The 21,179-nt window shown below is 42.2% G+C and overlaps 1 protein-coding gene across 1 annotated transcript in view; it reads right to left on the reverse strand.

The window, feature by feature from the left end:
• Positions 1-21,179, reverse strand: part of EPHA4 (EPH receptor A4) — a 148,440-nt gene that overhangs the window by 81,229 nt on the left and 46,032 nt on the right. The gene's annotated exons all lie outside the window — the stretch shown is intronic.

The raw sequence follows: 21,179 nt of genomic DNA on the forward strand, positions 1-21,179 counted from the left end.
AAAGGCCTGTCGAACCTGCTTCCGTAAAGCTTATAGCCAAGAAAACCATATGGAGCTGCGTCTGCTCTGTAACACACGAGGCCGCCATGAGTCAGAATCAGCTCTTCAGCAATGGGCTTGCTTTTGGTTTGGTTCCTATGTGCCAGATACCCTGTTTACCCTTTACATGCATTGTTTTGTTTCATCTTTATGGCATCCCTTTTCCATACTGGCTTTGAGTGGCTGCAATTGCTGGTACAAGTCCATACATCTGATAAGAGAAGTTTTGACCCCAAGGAGTCTGACACCTGCACTCTTAGCCACAGCCTATGGAATCTGACAGCACAGTCTTTAACCAATCAGTTTGAAGTGTCTCCAAGTATTAACAAGAACTTGGTTGGTGATTATTTCCTAATTACAGCCTCAGAGAGAGAGAGAGAACCAATGGGAAAAAACCAACAAAAGCTACCCAGTAAAAAAGACAAGAGTTTGTAAGACATGGATCACAATTTTAGGAGAAAGTAGAATAAACTACTGCCAGCTGTAGATTCTGGAATATAATATGCTAGGATTTTTTTTTTTTTTCCAAACAGCAAATACTTTGTTTATTCTCAAATTAATAAAAGCCTCTTGTTCTCCCTTCTCCCCCATTTTTCAACACCTGCCCTCCCTATGCACACAAACCCCAAGAGGCTGGGGCAGAGAACATGGACCATATAGTTCTTTAAGCACCTGAGTTGCCGTCTATGACTTCATCTTTATAAACTTCACACTGACACTGAGGACTATTTCCACTGATGTGGAAAAAGTCACTAATTTTGTGAAACCTCCTAATAAAAAATAATTAATAGGGCCTTGCTCTTCTCTTTTTCCCCCATCCCCTATGCCCTTCATGATCACTTCCTAAATCTGTCCCAACACAAAATAAAAACTGGACCAACACCAGCAGCACTAAACCCACAGAGATATGGCTATTCAAAGTAAACTTATTTCATTAAGACCAGAGGTAAAAATGCAAATGCTTCCCACAGTCTTTCAATTGATTCACTATCAATTCTCTCCATTTATCATGACTTTAGGATGTTTTTATACTATCAAAGGAGCCCTGGTTGTGCAGTGGTTAAGAGCTATGGCCACTAACCAAAAGGTCAGCAGTTCGAATCCACCAGCCACTCCTTGGAAACCTTGTGGGGCAGTTCTTCTCTGCCCTGTAGGGTAGCTATGAGTCAGAATCCACTCGACGGCAACGGGTATACTATCAAAAGGGGCCCCCGGGTGGCGCAAATGGTTAAGCACTGGGCTACTAACTGAAAGGTTGGTGGTTTCAATTCACCCAGAGGTGCCTTGGAAGAAAGGCCTGGAGATCTGCAGATCTGCTTCTGAACTGCCACAGCCGTGAAAACCCTATGGAGGACAGTTCTACTCTGAACTGTGGGGTCGCCATGAATCAGAATCAATTCCACGGCAGCTAGTTTTTTTGGTTTGGTTAATACTATCAAAAACAGCAGCCGGTAGAAGGAGCCATCAGGCATTTTCCATCAGCCTGACAACAGAGACCAATCACGCCAGCCATCCAGCAGATCTTATCAGAACTAGTAGACAAAAAGAGATCCACAAAACTCCATGATTATCTGTGGCTATATGGCCACAATCCCTCTGCCTTTACTCATCCACCAGGCATCCATATGTGCTTCCAGCTGAAGTCTGTTCCTCTCTCTTGCACATCCTGTTGGCATTTTCTTAATCATGCTCATGTAATGGCAAGCGGAAAGGGGGGTTAGCAGGAGCTCAAGAAAGGCACAGTTACTTCACTCTTACTAACTCAAATTGTTTATGGAATTTCCTTTTTAACGAGCCAAAACTTTACGACGGTGGAGCACCGACAATAAAAGCGCTCGGAGATCAATCTCTCCCTTATTTGCTTTTGTCTTTCACTGGACCAGAGCATCTTAGAAAAACAAGTTGCTTCAATGAGTAAGATTTATGCGTGTCACGTTTATACCCATCACATAATTAGATAAGGTTCGACTTGCAAGGTGTTCTGTGGTCATGCTTAAAATGGCCCAAGGGTGTCGATTAAAATCAGGAACCCTGGCTCTGGCAGGAAGACGCACTGAGAGGCAAGCTTGGCCTTCCCACATTAAACACGATGAGTCCCAATGAGTCCCTGAACAGGGACACAAACCCACTGGGTTCCACCTGTCACTCAGTCACAGTCAACAAAGGCAACTTGTGGAAAAAATGGTCATTTGGTGCTAGAACGATAGCCAAGAAGGCACAAATTACTTTTATTTTCTCACATCTGAATGTTTGCTTTTTTTTTCTTCCAGTTTTTAGCTTTTTTTCCCCCGAAGCTGGTATTATTATGTTACAAAGAATAAATATAGGTGAATTCATTTGGAAAAAATTCTGTGTACTCCTGACTGATCCTGTGTGCCTCAACTTCATCAAGTATCAAAATCACAAATTCCTAGGGGAAGTGGAAGAGCAACATCAACAAAAAAGGGCCTGCAAGTGGCTTCATCCCACGGTGAAAGCAGAGTACATTCAAAAACTTGTGAGACATAAAAGGCACTGCTGCCGCCTCAACTTCTATTCTGATAACACTAACCAAACCCAACCCGCAGCATATTTTTGTGACTACAGGCAAGACAGGCGGCCAGTCAAAATTGATTTTTTTTTTTAAGTAAAGTTGTCGTTGCTTTTGTTAGGTGCCGTTGAGTCGGTTCTGACTCACAGCGACCCTGCATACAACAAAACGAAACACTGCCCGGTTCTGCACCATCTTCACAATTGTTGTTGAGCTTGAGCCCATTGTTGCAGCCACTGTGTCAGTCCATCTTGTTGAGGGTCTTCCTCTTTTTCGCTGACCCTCTAATACGTATATGTGAACAAATATATAAATAAAAATTAAATTATTGGGTTGCATTTTTGAGGTTTCCTCTTTCCAGCAATAGTTTATGATCCAGATCATTCCCTCTAGCAACCCATTGTTCTATTCTATCCACTGTCCTCCATATCCTTCCATTCCTTCCTCTCTTACCTTGGAGCTAGCTCTCAGGAAAACAGACAAAGGGGGAAAAATAACAGAAGAAACTATGCTGAAAATTGACTTGCTCTTTCAAGAATAGAATGTAGGATAATCCCATAAGTAGGTGGGTAATTTTAAAATGTCAGAAGTAGATGGTTTAGACATAAAATGCAGTAAATCCTCTAGAACCAAGTTGACAGCCTGCTAAACTTAAATTAACTCCGTAAAAGTTGAACACAAACAAAAAGGATGCAATGGAGAAAATAGATTATTATTTTTCCTTCTTGCCTTTAAAGCAGACAATCTAATTATTCGAGAGACTATTTATCTTTGGTAAATTCTGGAGAGAAAAAAATTAGATGACTCGCACATCATTGTTGTTGTGTGCCTCTGACTCATAGCGACCCTAGAGGACAGAGTAGAACTGCCCCATAAGGTTTCCAAGGCTGTAAATCTTTACAGAAGCAGACTGCCACCTCTTTCTCCTATGAGCACCTGGTGGGTTTGAACCACCTACCTTTCGGTTAGCAGCCAAGCGCTTAACCACTGCGCCACCAGGACTTGCACCTTAACAAAACTTAATTCCATTGTTGGAAGTGCTGTTTCAAGGCAGCTCTCCTTGGTACCTGTATAAAGGTACTGATGGGGATGAACATTACTAATTCCATTCTTTGCCTGGTAAGCCTGGGGTTCTCTCTCATCCGGGAAATTTTAAGGGCTCTGTGCAAAGGCAATTAGACTTCTAAATTTAGATGTGATAGATAGGACAAGTGAAGGGCTTCAGCATTCTTGAAAAAGATGTAACATAATTCATTCTGTTCCAAAGGCCCAAAGGTTACTACCAGGTTTGACAACAGGACGGTTAGGTACTTTTGCTTATTACTTCGATTATTGACGTTTTTTCTCTTAAGAACTAATACGAAGTTGTAAGAAATCACAATCGATCACTGTACTGTGTTAAAAGAAATGTATAAATCATTTCGATTTGATAAGAGGTGACAAGTTCAAAATAGAAGGCAGCACAGCAACTTCTGTAATTACAATATTTTGTAAAATACATAGTGTATTAGATTTTAAAAAGCCAACCAAACCAAACGCACAGCCGTCAAGTTGATTCCGACTCCTAGCAGCCCCCTAGGGTTTCCAAGGCTGTAAATCTCTACGGAAGCAGACTACCACATCTTTCTCCCTCGGAGCGGCTGGTGGCTTCGAACCCCCAACCTTCTGGTTCGCAGCTGAGTGCTTTAACTGCTGCACCACCAGGGCACCTTAATCTAATCCCTAGAATTCTACAAATTTTGCAGGTTATTTTTCCCCCATTTTTCTTATGCCTAAGTTTCATATAACAATGACTATGACTTTCTCTGTTGTGCTCTGAGATTAAAGAAATGTTCATTCGATTTTTTTCTCAACATAGTGACCATATTGAAAATACAAATTCAAGTAGATTGAGCAAAAATTAATTGTATGATGTACGATAATGCCTTTAAGGTCAAAACAAAAATTTAAACTTGTTTTTTTTTTTTTTAAACACGTTAAAGTTTATAGTAGGAAAGGAACAGAATAGAAGGTAAAGTGACAACCAAAATATTTTTTTTCTAAAAGAAGAAAAGCAAATACTTTATTGTTAGGTGCCGTCAAGTTGGTTCCAATTCACGGCGATCCTATGTACAACAGAATGAAAACACTGCCGGGTCCTGAGCCATCCTCACAATCGTTGTTATGCTTGAGCCCACTGAATACTTTATTAAGATATGTGAAATGCAAAAAGTGATTAATCAAGTTGAAAGAAAAAGAAAAAAAACTAATCCCTGCCTTGAATTTGAACATAAAATTACTGAAAATATATGGAAATCCTTTTGAAAGACTTAAATAAGTGCTGCCATATAAACTATCAATCCTCATCCTCACCTCTGATAGTACATCAATCACAGCAATGGCATGCAAATCAGAAGCCATTAACACTGAACTTGATTACCCATGACATTTCAGAGAGGGTCAGGCTTTTGATGAGTTGCTATTGTCTTCTTCACCCTTTGATATTTGAGGTACATAAAGAACTAGTGGCTCATTACACAGCCACTGATTACAAATAACAAACAGGTCAGAGCCCCGAAAAAAGGCAGCAGCTGTTCTCTTCTTCCTCGCCTCACACTACCCCGCAGCCAGCCTGCTGTCTGAATGTAATATTTGAGTCTATGTGATTAGGATTGTTATGTAAAATTTTCATCCATTACGAGGTATACGCATTTATTCATTCACTCAACCATTCATATTTTAGCAAACATTTATTAAGCCTTTACATAATAACAGTAATAACAAGAGTGACTATTTATTGAGCACATACTAAGTGCTAGGAGGCAGAGGACATGAAGCTGTTGCCTTCAAGAGGGACCAGACCTGCAGACTTTAGTGGGGACCTTTCTTGTGCACCTAACCCGGATTATTTGCTTGGAGAAGGAACTGAGTCGAAAACTGGCATCTGACAGAGTAGGTAACCCCTTAGTTGAGCACTCTTGAAGAACAAGTAGAGTTCGGCCAGGAAGCTGCTTCGATCTAGAAGAAGCTGCAATATTATTGATTGATTGCCAGTGAGGGGGAAATCACAGCTGATTTAGACAACCAGTTGTCTTGGAGTTGATTCCAGCTCATGGTGACTGCATGTGTATCAGAATAGAACTCTGCGCCATAGGATTTTCAATGGCTGACATTTCAAAAGTAGATTGCCAAGCCTTTCTGCAGAGGCACTTCTGGAGGTACTTGAACCTCTAACTTTTCAGTTAAAAGCCAAGGGCGTCAACTGTTTGTACTACCCAGGGACTCCAGATTTAGACAAACCAAAATTACACCCATTGCTGCTGAGTCAATTCCGACTCATAGTAGAACAGAGTAGAACTGCCCCATAGAATTTCCAAGGAGCAGCTAGTAGATTCGAACTGCCGACCACTGTGCCACCAGGGCTCCAAATAAGGACTCTCTTTTTTAAGGGTGTTAAAGAGAGAAACTGATAGCCGATATCTTGCTTTGATTTTGGAAACCCTGGAGGCATAGTAGTTAAGAGCTACAGCTGCTAACCAAAAGGTCGGCAGTTCGAATCCACCAGGCATTCCTTGGAAACTCTACGGAACAGTTCTTATCTTAGAGGGTCACTATGAGTCAGAATCGCCTCGACGGCAACGGGTTTGGTTTTTTCACCCAGGAAACCAAATATTCACTTTAAAGAAATCTCTGACCAAAATTAATCCTGCCAGTGGTTTTTCTCTCACCCAAAGTTGCAAATCCTTTCTTTCCCATAGAAAGCCTGGCTTCAGAATTTGAATTTCAAACGTTATGTCTGGGTGGGGGGGCCAGAGACCATCTTGTGACCTGATACGTGTTGGTCTCAGTAAAAGGGGGAGGGCAGGGTTCAATCAATCATGTTAAGATTAGTCAACGGTTGATCTAGATTTCTCCCTCCTCTTCTCTTTATAAGCCTCATTGTACCTAGCTTCTTGGAGCCATTTGCTTTTTCTGGAATCAAATGGTCTCCCTATATGCATAGAGAATAACTGCTCAGAATAAACCTTATGTTCAAATTTCGATGAGTTTTTATTATTTTTAACAAAGGACCTCACAGTCCAATTGGAGAGAAGTGGTGCTCTCATTAGCTCTATGTAATCCTATATACTTGCTCCATTTCTCTATTTCAAAAAAAGTAAAGGTTGTAAGGAGGCTGGGAAAGAATGAAATATGCTCTGAAGCCGGGGCCAGACCAACACGTGTTAAATAATTATTTGATTAACTCAGGCAGTGTTGCTAGTCATTGTCATCCAAATGACTTTACAGCCTGTGTTGTCAGGCATCATGATGGATGTGGCTGCAATGACTTGAGCAATAACTGCTCCATGCCTCTCTTCTTTTTTGTTGTTGATCGGGTCCCAGCATCTCAAAAATAAAAGAAGCTTTAAAAACTGAATTCCCCCCCACGTCAGTTATTAGCAATGTGTTAGGATTCTCTGCTGAAGTTTTTTGATCATGAGCCCCTTCATTATTTACTTTTTAAAAATTTGTGTATTGAGAATTTTTTGAGAGCCGGTTTTCCAACTGTGAGTACACATAATAAAAAAAAGTGATCAGTGAAACTGACGTGATTGGATCAGACAGATGTTTTTGGTATTGTACGAGGTGGATTGCAGATTTTATTTAACTACCTGTCAGCATTTAATATTACATGTGCTGGATTATTCCAACATTGCTGCTGTCTGAGGAAAACAAAATAAAAATTCTTCAGGTTCTCCCTGAAGAGAACTAGTCTAGACCAAGTGACATTTATGGGGAATTTGCACTGTCCATTTTCGGTGCAGTACAGAGGCAGTTGGACAGATCAGAGCAAGAATCAGCCGCCAAAACCCTTGAGACAACAGGGACAACCTTGCTATTATACACTATATTATATAACCTGTTGCCATAGTCCATTCCAATGCCATAGTGACTCCATGTGTTATTCTGCTCTATAGAGTTTTCTTGGCTGTAATCTTTATGGAAGCAGATTGCCAGGCCTTTCTTCCATGGTGCCTCTGGGTGCATTCAAACCACCAGCCTTTAGGTTAGTACTGAGGCACAAACTGTTAGCGCCACACAGGGACCTTGCATATTATGTATTATAGTTCTAGTAGCAACCCACCCCTCCCACTAATTCAGTTACATTCCTCCAAGCTGGGGGACTTGAAAATTTATTCAATGCATTCTGAACTCATCAGCAAGGAGCTGGGTGGTACAGTGGTTAAGAGCTCAGCTGCTAACCAAAAGGTTGGTGGTTTGAATCCACCATTTGCTCCATGGGAGCAAGATGTGGCAGTCTGCTTCCATAAAGACTACAGCCTTGGAAACCCTGTGGGAAAGTTCTGCTCTGTCCTAAAGGGTCTATGGCAACAGGTTGTGTTTTTGTTTTTTTTTAACTCATCAGGTCCACAGATAAGATCGTTGTCCCCAAAATTAGTTTAAATTGCTAGCAGAAATATTCACCGTGACACTGCACCCAACCTGACAATGAGAAACTAGCAACTTGTCAAAATTTGTTGTTAGCTGCTGGGAGTTGGCACTGAACTCATGAGACCCCGGGCACAAGGGAAAGAAACACTGCCCAGTCCTGCACCATCCCCATAATCACCTTTGGATCAGATGGTAGTGATCCATAGAGTTTTCACTGGCTGATTTTCAGAAGTAGATTGCCAGGCCTTTCTTCCTCATTTATCTTAGTCTGGAAGCTCTACTGAAATCTGTTCCACATGATAGCAACAGGCAAACTTCCACTGACAGATGGGCGTGTCTGTCTAGTAGGTGCATATGCCGGGAATTGAACCTGGGTCTCCTGCATGGAGGGTGAGAATTCTACCACTGAACTGTCCCCACTGTCAGGGCTTACCTATGAGCTTTCTATGGGACCACATGGACAAAACGGAAGTGAAGGGAGCTCCACATTCACAGATCTGCACTGCAAAGCACCAGGACCAGCTCTCTTGCCTCCATCTGATCCTGTCCTGTAAAACACAAAGGGCTGGTCTCTAGATCCTCATTACTGCATGGTGAGGGGGGACGAGTAGGGCTGGTCCCCTCCTTGGGGGCTCTGGGAGGTTCTCCAGGAAAGTGCTTTGGCAGCCTCGACATTCTCTGTCATCAGTTTGAATTCATGGGAAAGGGCAAGATGCCAAAAGCGCTTGCAGGTCAATTCTTTGTCCCTTTCAAGTACATCTGACTTACACTGATGACTTCTAAGTGTGTTTATCTTTGCTTGGAAGGATTATCAGTTAGGTCAGTCAATCCTTCTCATGTATAAATTATAAATCACCAACAGGAATGCCAGGGGACATAGCAAGTCATAATCTGCTCGTTTGCCTGTAACTCATCCCGAATATTAAGTACAAGCAATCGTGATGAAAATTGATACTAATAATAACAAAAACAAGACTAGGATGCTGATGTGTTCCCACAGTGCTGGGTCATGAAGAAATAAAAAGGGAAACAATTCCTTTTTGTAAACATGGATGGGATCATAGCAATAGCAGACCTATTTAAAGAAAAAGCAGAACCAGCCAGGCTTATTAACTCCAAAGAACTGCGTATCACTACAAAGTCTAAATTCCTATCAGATGTATAAAAATCTTTACTCCTCCAAACCAAACCTCTAGACTAACCTTAAAAAAATTATTATAAAGGGTATGGGAGGTTGAAAACTTTTTCTGGGATTCTATTTACAGAATGCAGTCTACCTGGATTTAGGAAAATGGTTTAACATCACTTTGCTAAGGAACTCTTCCCTTCTGCGTATTAAGAAGCACTTGAAAATCACTGAAGTCCCGAGACCATGAGAAGATCTGTGTTTTATTTATTAGAACAGGAAACTTTTCCTTCCTAGCCCTGAGGCAGGATCTTTCTGAAAGAGGCTCAGATTTGAGGGAAAAAATAATAATAAAATGAAGTCATAAAATCTTCTCCCTCGTCATTTCAAAAAAAGTTAACAGCAGGAAAAAATGTTGGCAGGTGGACGATCACCTCCACGGACAAAATGAAGCTGTTTCCCTCAAGGCTATGTCAAGGTTATGCGTGGTATGTCAAAAAGCAACCACGAATCTGTTCCTCGCACAGGTAGGCGTGCAGGGAGCGAATCCCTGCGAAGACTGGGGAGAGGCTGAACTCAGTGCGGAGCTGATTTGGATTCAGTTCAGCATTTATCCACTGAACGTCTCCTGGCCTCAGTTTCTTCTGAGGGCACCAATAAAATAATTTACAACATCTCTTTTTAAACCCTAAAATTCCAAGTATGGTCTGATAGAGTCAATTCTGATATAATCTAAGACATTTTAATAAACGTTAAAGTCATTTGTGTCTTGGTTCAAACACTATTCAGCAGAGTAGTACCGTACGTAAGGAGCTTGAAAGGTTGGCAGTTCAAACCCACCCAGTGGCTCCACGGGAGAAAAGCCCCGATGATCTGCTCCCATAAAGATTACAGGAAAGAAAACCCCCTATAGGACAGTTCTACTGTCACATGGGGTCACTATGAATTGAAAATGACTCAGTGGCACCTAACAACGACAGTCCTGTACGCATATATGTTCCTTTCCAGGACTTGTGCAGGCTGATCTTCACAATACAGAATCCAAGTTCTGCCATTTCCCAGTCATGGGACTATGAGCAAGGGACTGTATGAAGGGTTTAGAGAAACAACTTTTTTCCCTAATAAATCTGTAACTTCAAAATTTTTATTGAACTTTCTCTTAGCTGAGATTAGCGGAGATTCCCAAGTGTTCTGCACTCTGCAACTTGCTCATAAAGCAGGTCGGAAACAAGAACAGGGAACGGAATGTCTTTTCTCTAAGGCATCAAAGTTCATTCATTCAACATGTCTTGTCGGGCACCTACACAGGGAGGAGAAGACAGACAAGCGCTGTGCTCTCATGGGGCACACATTCTAGTGGTGAGGATATAACTTAAGAGAGTAAAGCTGGGTGGTGTAACAGAGATTGATGGTAGAGGGGGGAAGGGATTTAGAGCAGCTTTTTGGGAAAGGCCTTTTATAGGTAACACCTGAGTTGAGACCAGAGCCAAGAAAGGGTCAGCAAATGTGAAGATTTAAGCTGGGGGATCATCCAAGCAAAAACAGACAATTGCAAAGGCCCTTTGGTGAGCGTGTATTAGAGGAACAGAAAGACGAGACTGTAGCTGGGCCCTCAAAAGGAGGAAGGCTAAGTAGGACTGAGATCACAGAGGTCAGGAGGTTCCATATTCTAGGGTCTTAATTCAGTGAGGACTTTAAAAGATTTTATTCTAAAAATGGCAATGTGATTTGATAGAGATATTTTTAAAAGATCACTGGTTATCGGTGGACAATGGATCATAGGAAGTAATAATAGAAGCAGGAGGACCAGTTAGGAGGCCGCTGGGGGTAGTCTAGGGGAGGGATGAGGGTCACTTGGACCAGGGTGGAGGCCATGGAGCTAGATCAGTAGTCAGGTTCTAAGCAAATGCCATAGAAACTAACTTGGCTCTTCCCCACAGTCACAAGATGTTCTTTTACATGGACTGAAGATTCCAAACAAGTGACATAAGGAGCAAATTTTAAGGGTTTTTTTTTCCCCTTGGCTTTGTCCTTCAAAATGAGTCATGGCTAGATCTACCAGCACAGGGGCCACCACTTTTCTGCTAATTACAGCTCAAGAATGCCTCACACATGTGTTAGTGCAACAGCCTTAATGAGGCCTGGTGGCTCTGACCACTGACAGGTGGGCTACACCTTGAGAGCAGCTGCATGATGGCACCAGTGACTCGAAGGAGCCAGCCAAGGGCCTGACTCCTGAGTATGATTCAAACCAGAATTCAGAGCGCAGCTGGGGCGAGAAAGACAGTGACTTGTCAACAGAACTAAAGAGTTATTAGGTTTCAACTTGACATTAGGCAGTTGGTGTGGGCAGCGCTACGGCATTCTTTTGGAAGTGAGGTCTTTACCTTCTGTTTGCACAGAGTTGAATTTGACCTAATTGGGAGGTAGCAGATAGCTAGCTGGTTTCCAGGAAGCCTGGGATATGCGAGTGGATTTATTCAGATCTGGTATGGCTCACACCTTTTTTTTTTTTTTTTTTTAATTGTGCTTTGAGTTTACAGTTCAAGTCAGTTTCTCATACAAAAATTTATACACACATTGCTATGTGACCCTAGCTGCTCTCCCTATAATGTGCCAGCATACTCTTCCATTCTACCCCAGATTTCCCATGTCCATTCAACCAGCTCCTATCCCATTTTGCCTCTGGACAGAAGCTGCCCATTTAGTCTCATGTATCTACTTGAGCTAAGAAGCACTCTCTTCACAAGTATCATTTTATGTCCCATAGTCCAGTCTAATTTTTGTCTGAATAGTTGGCTTTGGGAATGGTTTCAGTTCTGGGCTAAAGGAGAGTCCAGGGGCCATGTCTTCCAGGGTCACTTCAGTCAGTCACACCAGTAAGTCTGGTCATTTTACTAGAATTTGAGTTCTACACCCTACTTTTCTCCTGCTCCATTAAGGACTCTCTGTTGTGTTCCCTGTCAGGGTGGTCATTGGTGGTAGCCGGGCACCATCTAGTTCTTCTGGTCTCAGGCTGATGGAGTCTCTGGTTTATGTGGCCCTTTCTGTCTCTTGGGCTAATGTTTTCCTTGTGTCTTTGGTGTTCTTCATTCTCCTTTGCTCCAGGTGGGTTGGGACCAATTGATGTATCTTAGATGGCCCCTCACTAGCTTTTAAGACCCCAGACGCCACTCACCAAAGTAATGCTCACACCTTTCAAAAAATTGTTTTCCTGATTGCCCCTGCTATCTTAGAGATTAGCTTCTCTCTTACATCTCTACCTGTTTCTTCTCCACACAACTGTAATGCAGTAATAAACTGTGTGTTTGAAGGTTAATTGTCCATCTCGCCCTGGAGAACTCATTTCTAGCTCAACAGAAGCAGCAAATGTGTCCATCCGGTTTACTACTAGATCTCTCGCATGTATAGTACAGTATCTTGTAATGGGGAGACTGGTGGTCAGTGGTTAAAAGCTCAGCTACCAACCAAAAGGTCAGCAGTTTGAATCTACCAGCCACTCCTTGGAAACTTTACAGGCCAGTTCTACTCTGTCTTATAGGGTCACTATGAGCCAGAACCGACACAATGGCAATGGGTTGTTTTTTTTTTTAATCTTGTAATGGAGTCCCCTAGGTGGTGCAAATGGTTACATGCTCGGCTGCTAACTAAAAAGTTAGAGATTCGAGTTCACCCAGAGGCACCTCAAAAGAAAGACGTGGTTTTCTACTTCTGAAAAATAAGCCACTGAAAACCCTATGGAGCATATTCTGCTCTAACACTCATGGGGTTGCCATGAGTCAGTCGACTCAATAGCAACTGACACTTGTATCTTGTAATGGTAGCTGTTTATCAACTGTTCATAGACAATGAATAGCTGAGTGCTGACCGTTGCCTTTAGCATCTAAATCTTGATGACCGTTCTTGGAAGTCTGGACACAGAAGGCAAATCAGACCACTCACTGGCTGTGAACCAAGCTGAACAAAGATCCTTCCAGGTTCATTTTCTGGCTATGTTTTCTTGACCATTGTAACTTCAATTTCCCTTCAAATAGCCTCCAGACATTTTGGGCTCTGCTGGAAGTTGCCAAAGGGGAAACAGATAATCCTCACCCAGGCAGGCAAGGAAGGTCTGCTGATAATACTCAAAGGGTGGGCATGGGGGAGGTATAATTTCAGTGTTCCCTTTCTCGTACGCACCTGTCACCCAGAGGTATAGGAAACCCAGTGTTCAGACACTCAACAGAAAATGAATCCAGAGAAGTTTAGCTTTAAAAAGTTAAAATATTTAGATATGAATCATTTTTCTAAAGGTTGGAAGGAGCAGGGTTGGCGGGGGAAGGCTAAGTCATATCAAAGGCAGACTTGGGAGTTCGGGCAGCTAGGATAAGCGATAAGTCCCTTTGCTGAGTTAGTCACACCCTCCTACATACAATTCACTTGGCAAAGCCTCCTTTACTAACAAGGCAGGCTCACGTTTTAACTAAAAGACAGTGAAGTGTAACAGCTAGGGTGCCTATAAATGTAGTTCTAAATTAAAAAAAAAAAAAAAAGAAAAAGGCATCAAAGCGTCAGGATATAATAAAACGTGATCCATAAGGAAATCTGAGAATACTAAAGTCCTATGGAGCCCTGGTGGCACAAGTGATTAATAGCTCAGGCTGCTAACCAAAAGGTCAGCAGTTCAAATCCACCAGCTGCTCCTTGGAAACCCTATGGGGCAGTTCTACTCTGTCCTATAGGGTCACTATGAGTTGGAATCTACTCAAAGGCAACGGGTTTGGTTTTAGGTTTTTATGGCCACCAGGGAGTCCCTCAGGGCTACTAACTGAAAAGTTGGTGGTTCAAACCCATCCAGAGGCATCTCAGAAGAAAGCCTTGATAGTCTGTTTTCAAAAGTTCATAGCTTTGAAAACCTATAGAGTGCAGTTCTACTCGGTGACTCATGGGCTGCACATGTGTCAAAATCAACTCCATGGCAACTGTTGTGTTGTTGTTATTGTTTTTTAATGGCCACAAAGGCAGTCCAAATTTCCTTATTGTACTTGAAGTGATGCGTAGATTCTGAAAAGGTATGCATGTATCTTGATTCTGAGATAGCAGAGCTGACACAATCCCAATGCACTGTGAACAGAGAAACTGATGGAAGACTCTGATGGAAGGAGACATGGAGAGGAGAAAGGGCCGATTGACAAGGGGAAAACCAAAACCCATTTCCTTTCCTTCAGCCATTCAGGCTAACACCACAGAACTGATTTCTTCTGCTTCTGCTATAAAGACACCCCACCTGGGACACTCTGGCCCTGGCTGATATTAATGTTGCTGGCACTGCCACAAAGACAATCCTATGAGGATCCACTCAGGAAGGGTGGAAGAGTAAAAGAATGTTAATCAAACCAAACCCGTTGCCACTGAGTTAATTCTGACTCATAGAGACCCCATAGGACAGAGCAGGACTGCCTCACAGGGTTTCTAAGGGGCAGGTGGTAGATTTGAACTGCTGACCTTTTGGTTAGCAGCCAAGCTCTTAATCACTGCGCCACCTTACCCACTGCTGTCTAGTCAATTCATGCAAAGTGGTAGAATCACCAAATTAGCCTTTCATATGCAATGCAAAGATAACATTCTAAACTCACAGCCCAAATAAACAAAAGCAGGTTTCCTCCTACACACATCTCACAACCTAGAGTCTTAGCCACACCCTCCCTGTCTCTGAACCAACATCTTTGTTCTTCCTCTGTAGTGTCTTGGTTCTTCTATCTCTCATCTATCCTCTATTTCCTCTCCTATTTCCTTTACTGGCCATTATCTCCAATTAAGGTTAATCTTTAAATACCTGTTTTGTAGAACAAAGAAAATATGATGTTCATGCTTGTGTCTGTCATTCTTGTGTTTCTTTCAGTGACTCCTATTACATATAGCATAGAATTCAAACGAATGAGAATTCAAGGATCCCCATAACCAGCCCCAGTTTGTATCTCACTCCCTTCAAACACTCTACGCTTCAATCAAACCAGATTGTACCCTCTGTTCTCACTTGGATTGCTCTTCACGCCTTCACAATCATCTACAAATAATAGGATCTTAACCTTTCTTCAAAGCCCAAAATCTGCTGCCATCTCTTCTATCAAGCATTACTATATTCAGGAATCAGAATTCAAATTTATTTTGTGTACCCAGCACTTCTGCCTTTATGCTTCTTTGCACATCTATTTATTTCCCTTATTATCCAGCAAGCAACTGGTAGAGCCAGACTGTAAGACTTATCACACAGACAGACAGACAGACAGACACACACACACACACACACACACACAGTGCGTAATATCTTATCTTGACTATAAAAGATGTGTCTTTAAAAAGTGGGAGTTCTAAGCTCAAATCACTAGTCAAGTGATTTGAGACTTTCAGTTCAATTTCTCTCCCCAAAAATCTTATTTTTGAAAATTCATGTAATCTCAGATTGCCTTTTTATCCTACATGTGACTCCAAACAAAAGGAAGTCACCAATCACCCTTGAAATTCATGTTTCATAATGACATCAAAACATTTTTATGACACCCTCTTGACAACTGCACTTTTAGTTTGCATTCTTTGAAAAATTATGTAATGATAAAATTATAAAATGATACATTCAGTAACTCTTTAAAATATATTTACATTGGATTAACCATAGTAGCATCTGCATACATTTGAAAAATAAGCGATTAGGAGACTATTCCATTCACTGCAAAGCCTGGTCTGTAGAGTGATAACCCAGAGACATGTTGAAATAAGTCCTTCCCTATCTTTGACTCCTAATTTCAAGCAGCCAACTTCACTCCAATCCTGCCCTTGACTAAGATAAGTTAGAAAACGCTATCTAAAACCAAATCAACAGGACTTCACTTCTGATGGATGTTTCACAATATAGAAAAGTGGATACAAACCTGCCTTAAGGTTTGCAGACCAATGCCTGACACAATAGATGCTATAACCAAAATAGGGAGTAGAGAAGAGGAGTTGGTTTTGGAAGGAAAGACATGAGGTCAGGTAGGTGGTCACTGAGTCTGACATGTTTTGAGTCACGATATTCAGGAAGCAACTGAAACCGTGGGTCTGGAAGTCAACAGCCACCAGACACTGAGATTTGGAAACCATCTGCAAAGAGCACAAGAGTCGGAATGGATGAGCGGTAGATTCAGCAAAGTTCAGAAAGAACTTGTAAATACCTGTACTTCAGGGGCAATCAGAGAAAAAGGAATAAGGAAAGCTGGATAGGCAAGAGGACACGGAGCACCACCAGACTAAGACAGATTAGGAAGAAAGGCCTGGCATCCACTTCCAAAAAATCAGCCAATGAATCACAAATGATCCGATCTATACCCAACCCTGGGGATGGTGCGTGCTTCTTCTGTTTGGCATGGAGCAGCTATGAGTCGAGGGCTGACCTGATGGCAGCTAACAACATATCAGCTGATTATAAGGTACTTTAAAGGGAAAAAAAGAAGACATATTTTCGTCCAGAACGCTGAGACACCCAAACATTGCTATACTTGCATAGGGCACCGTGATGTTCATTAACTGGTAGAGCGGGGATCAGATGCACAGAGAATGGCTCCAGAGCCAAGGCTTTTGGCCACTTCTGTGTGTTGCCTCCTACCCGAAGCTAACTAACCCCACTCCTTCCCACTGTTTCTCCACAATAGATGAGTATCAAACCCATCAGATTCTGCCTGAGTGCACCTTAATGCCAAGTTTCTGGATGAGAGAAAAAAAAACAAAACTTGAGAAAGTATAATCACCTACACACAGTCAATAAGGCAAGCGGTAAGTTAAATGTATGTTATTACAATTCCTCCAGCGTTTGACTATCTTTTTGCTACAATGAGAATGAGAATGTGAATCCAGGGCAATGGTTAGTCCATGTGAAATCTTCTTGTATCAATAAGTTGTTATAACTGGCAAGTTAACCTTGTACCCAATCTTGCATGAGGATGAATGTCACCAGGGAAGTTAAGTTGTAATTTCCTAATGAAGCCTACATCGCACAAGAAGGCAAAGTAGAAAAGACAAGGAAAGCACAGTTCTGCTTCGTGACCTTTCAGAATTTCCCAAATGCTTAACTACCTACATAAACCTCAAGTGTACCTTAATGTCTTTATTTAAAACACAAAGATACAACACAGGAGACATTTGTACTTGGGCATGTCAGTACTTTCAGCACCAAGGGTCAGACCATGAAACAGAACCCAGGTCAGAGGCCATATTGGTCCAGTCCAGTCATCATTGAGTTGACTCTGAAAAATCAGCCACTGAAAACACTATGGAGCGCAGTTCTACTCTGACATACATGGGGTTGCCATGAACTGAAATTGACTCAACAGCAACTGGTTTGGGTGTTTTTTTGGTTTGTTTTGCTGTGAGAAACTAAGGCGTCCCTGGGTGGTGCTAACCGTTAACATGCTAGGCTGCTAACCAAAAGGTTGGAGGTTTGAGTCCACACATAGGTGCCACAGAAGAAAAACCGGGCGATCTACTTCCAAAAAAAGACTCTATGGAGCAGAGTGCTACTCTGACACACCTGAGGTTGCCGTGAGTTGCCCCGTCATCAGCATCAAAAACCCTGAATTGATCTGATTGCATTTGATGGATACTGTCAAAGAACTTAAATGACTGTGCTCATATTCATGAGGCATGCTTTTCCCAGAGACTTAAAATTGAGTTTTTCAAATAATAACCATAATTTTATAACCCTAAGTTCACAATACTGTTCCATTTATTGTCTCATTTAACCTGGGATGAGTGTTGGGGCGAGAGAAAAATGGTAAATTTTGCAAGTATAAAAATGTATAATTTCATAGCCTTCTGAAAGAGCTATTTTCAACACTCACCAAATTACAAGCACAGGATAGAAATTTCTATTTCATGAAAAAGTGCGATAGAAATTGACGATGTAAAGGAGACCAATCTGTCAAGTAACATGGCATTCAAAATGGCCTTAGGGCAAAGCAGCTGTACGCCATCTCTGTGTACATGGACGGGACATCCATTATGCTACATGAAACTTCCCATTTAGAGGGATGAAAACTGGGATGAGGCTCAATGTACAATGTATATATTAAGCTAAAAGGTTAATTTTCTGACTCATGGTCTGCATATTAGAGTTGTGGAGGAAAACGAGTTATCATATGCTCCCCTAAAATTACCTTTCAGTTAAACAAAAGAAGGGAGGAGAGAGAGGGGGAAGTATCCTTTATTTAGCTCTATTAGTTCTAGCATGGGGATCCTCATGATCATGCCTTTCCCATGTTTCATCAGTGGAGGCAGAACGGTCCAGTGGTTAGATACAAGGTCTGCAGTCCAATAGACTTGTATGGAATGATGGAGCTGCCTCTTGAGATCAGCAAGATGTGAGACAAATGGGACGGTATCATGGGAGGAGTAATGAAAAACTGCCCACAAAGTACTTGGCATAGCACCCAAAATATACTGCTCCTGGGTGCCCTGAGGTCCTCTCCAGGAAGCATAAACTTGGAGCTAATGCCCTCTATATAGAAGTGTTCCTTCCAGAAATTGACTTTTCCTGAACAAATGATGGTAAGAAAAGAGGCTAGGAGTGGGCAAGAAAGACAAAAGAACCTATTGAAGACTTTTGGGTGCTGTGTCCCAACAGTGCTGGAGATAGAGTCTGATCCTGTTTAGAACTCTGAGTTAGATACTGTTTTCCCCCATTTTATTTTCTAGATGAGAAAACTGAAATTCAGGAAAGGTCCCAAATAGTTAAGTGGGCAAAGCAGGAGTCAAATAGAGGTTTATCACAGTCTAAAAAGAATTATAATACTTATTGAATAGTTTGGAAACCCTGGTGGCATAGTGGTTAAGAGCTACAGCTGCTAACCAAAAGGTCAGCAGTTCGAATCCACCAGCAGCTCCTGGAAACCCTATGGGGCAGTTCTACTTTGTCCTATAGGGTCACTATGAGTCAGAATCGACTCAACCGCAACGGGTTTGGTTTACTGAATAGCTATGGCTCAGTACTTTTCACATATAATCTTATTAAATACTCAAGGCAACCTTAGGAATACAGAGGCACATTATCCCAATTTTATGAATAAGGAAACTGAGGTATGTAGAGTTAAGCAACTGCTTGAGTATGCACGGCTGGTTAAGTGGCAGAGTCAAGATTTGAACCAAGGCAGCTTAATTCCAGAATCTACAGCATAATACACACATGCCTCAAAAGGCTCTGTCTTTCCCCTATACGCTCAGGGAATAACAGTATGCATGGGAGTCCAGGGCCAAGAAAAATTTGTGCACGCACAAATATGTATGTGTGCATGCGCACACACACACATTTATAATGGGAAGAAGCATTCAAGTCCCAGCCTACTAATTTGTTTTAGAACAACATAAGAGTATAAACTAGAATGGTCTGGAAATCCAGTAAATTAAACATGGCCCAATGTTCTCTTGCTTCAGAGGATTCTCATTAGTAAATGTGTTCTACTCGAGTTCCTTCTCAGAAAGACTAGCGCCTTTGAGTAACGCCCATGTGCACACGCCCTCCTGCCCAGTCTTTCATCATACAACAGTGGGAGGAAGGGATCAGAAAAGGAGAAATAGAAAGCCATGACCCTGGGAAGAGGGAGCTGGGAAGAACCAACATATTCCTCAGAAGATGCCCTGGACAGACTTCCACAGTCTCTGAGTTTAGGAAAATGATTCAGCCCCAAATGACAGAGGGATCAGTTCATCCACTACCACTAGCTGCCATCGCATCAATCCCCAACTCATGGAGATCCCGTGTGTATCAGAGTAGAACTGTGCTCCATAGAGTTTTCAATGGCAGCTTTTTCTAAAGTAGATTTCCGGGCCTTTTTCCAAAATGCCCCTGGTTGGACTCAAACTTCCGACCTTTCAGTTAGCAGCCAAGCACCACTTACCATGTGTACCACCTAGGGGGAAGATTCACAGTTTGAGGAAAAGCCCACTGAAATCTTGCCCCCATTCCCGCCACACCATTTACATCTGGGTATAGTGGCCCCCAGCCCTAACCGGGGAGGCCTGCTTGGGTCTGCTCAACACTCAGGGGTGTTTGGAGTTATAGGGTTGGGTCTCTGTGCTTTTTTGGAGCTGCCTTCTCAAATCCTTTATAAGGATTCAACACAATGTTGGCTGGATCAGTCCTGAAGATATCAATGGCTTATATTTACATCACTACAAACCTATGAAGTAGATACTATCATTATTACCATTTTACAGGTGAGGAAATTGAGGCACAAAAAGATGAAGTAACTTGTCACACAGTTAGGTATCTAGTGGGGGAGGTTTTAAACCAAAGCCCACAATAAAACCAAACCAAACCCATTGCTGTCGAGTCGATTCCGACTTATAGCGACCCTATGGGACAGAGTGGAACTGCCCCATAGGGTTTCCAAGAAATGGCTGGTGGATTCAAACTGCTGACCTTTTGGATAGCAGCCGAGCACTTAACCACTGCACCACCAGGGCCCCAGACCCCATAAGGCTGTCCTGCAAAACCCTCCCTTTGGATAGCCCCCAAATTTCAGAGGTTGATGAGCAGAGACAAAGAAATCCTTTCACATATTAAAGGTATTTGTACATCTTTCCCAGGCCCAACCCCTTCGATTCGTCCCTATTTCCCCTCCCCTCCCTTCTCCACACATACAGCACAACAGACAAACCTTATCTTTTGTTTAAAACACAAGCATTCTGGCTGCCCTGCTCTCTCCTGTGTAAATGCAGCAAGATTCCTGATACCCAGGCCTGTAATCCACAGCAAAAGTCTGATAAGAGTCTCTTAGGTGAGAGAGCAAACATATTAGTCTTACAGGAGAATGTACCCATTGAGTTAAAAATACACAGACTAAAGGAGAAAGAGGGACCTGAGCAGAATAGCAAATAGCTGCCTTGCTAAGCTGTCTCCCTACTACAAAATCTCCTCCCCAAATAATGCTATTTCCAGGCTGGATAACCACCTTAACAGAAAGTACACATTAACCATTAGATGTATCACCCAACCCCCCAAAAAATCAAAGAGCCGGTTAAATGTTTTACCTGCTCACCCACCTACACCTCCCAGCCACCTCC

Source organism: Trichechus manatus, unplaced genomic scaffold (genome assembly GCF_000243295.1).
Source record: "Trichechus manatus latirostris isolate Lorelei unplaced genomic scaffold, TriManLat1.0 scaffold00041, whole genome shotgun sequence".
Lineage (NCBI taxonomy): Eukaryota > Metazoa > Chordata > Mammalia > Sirenia > Trichechidae > Trichechus > Trichechus manatus.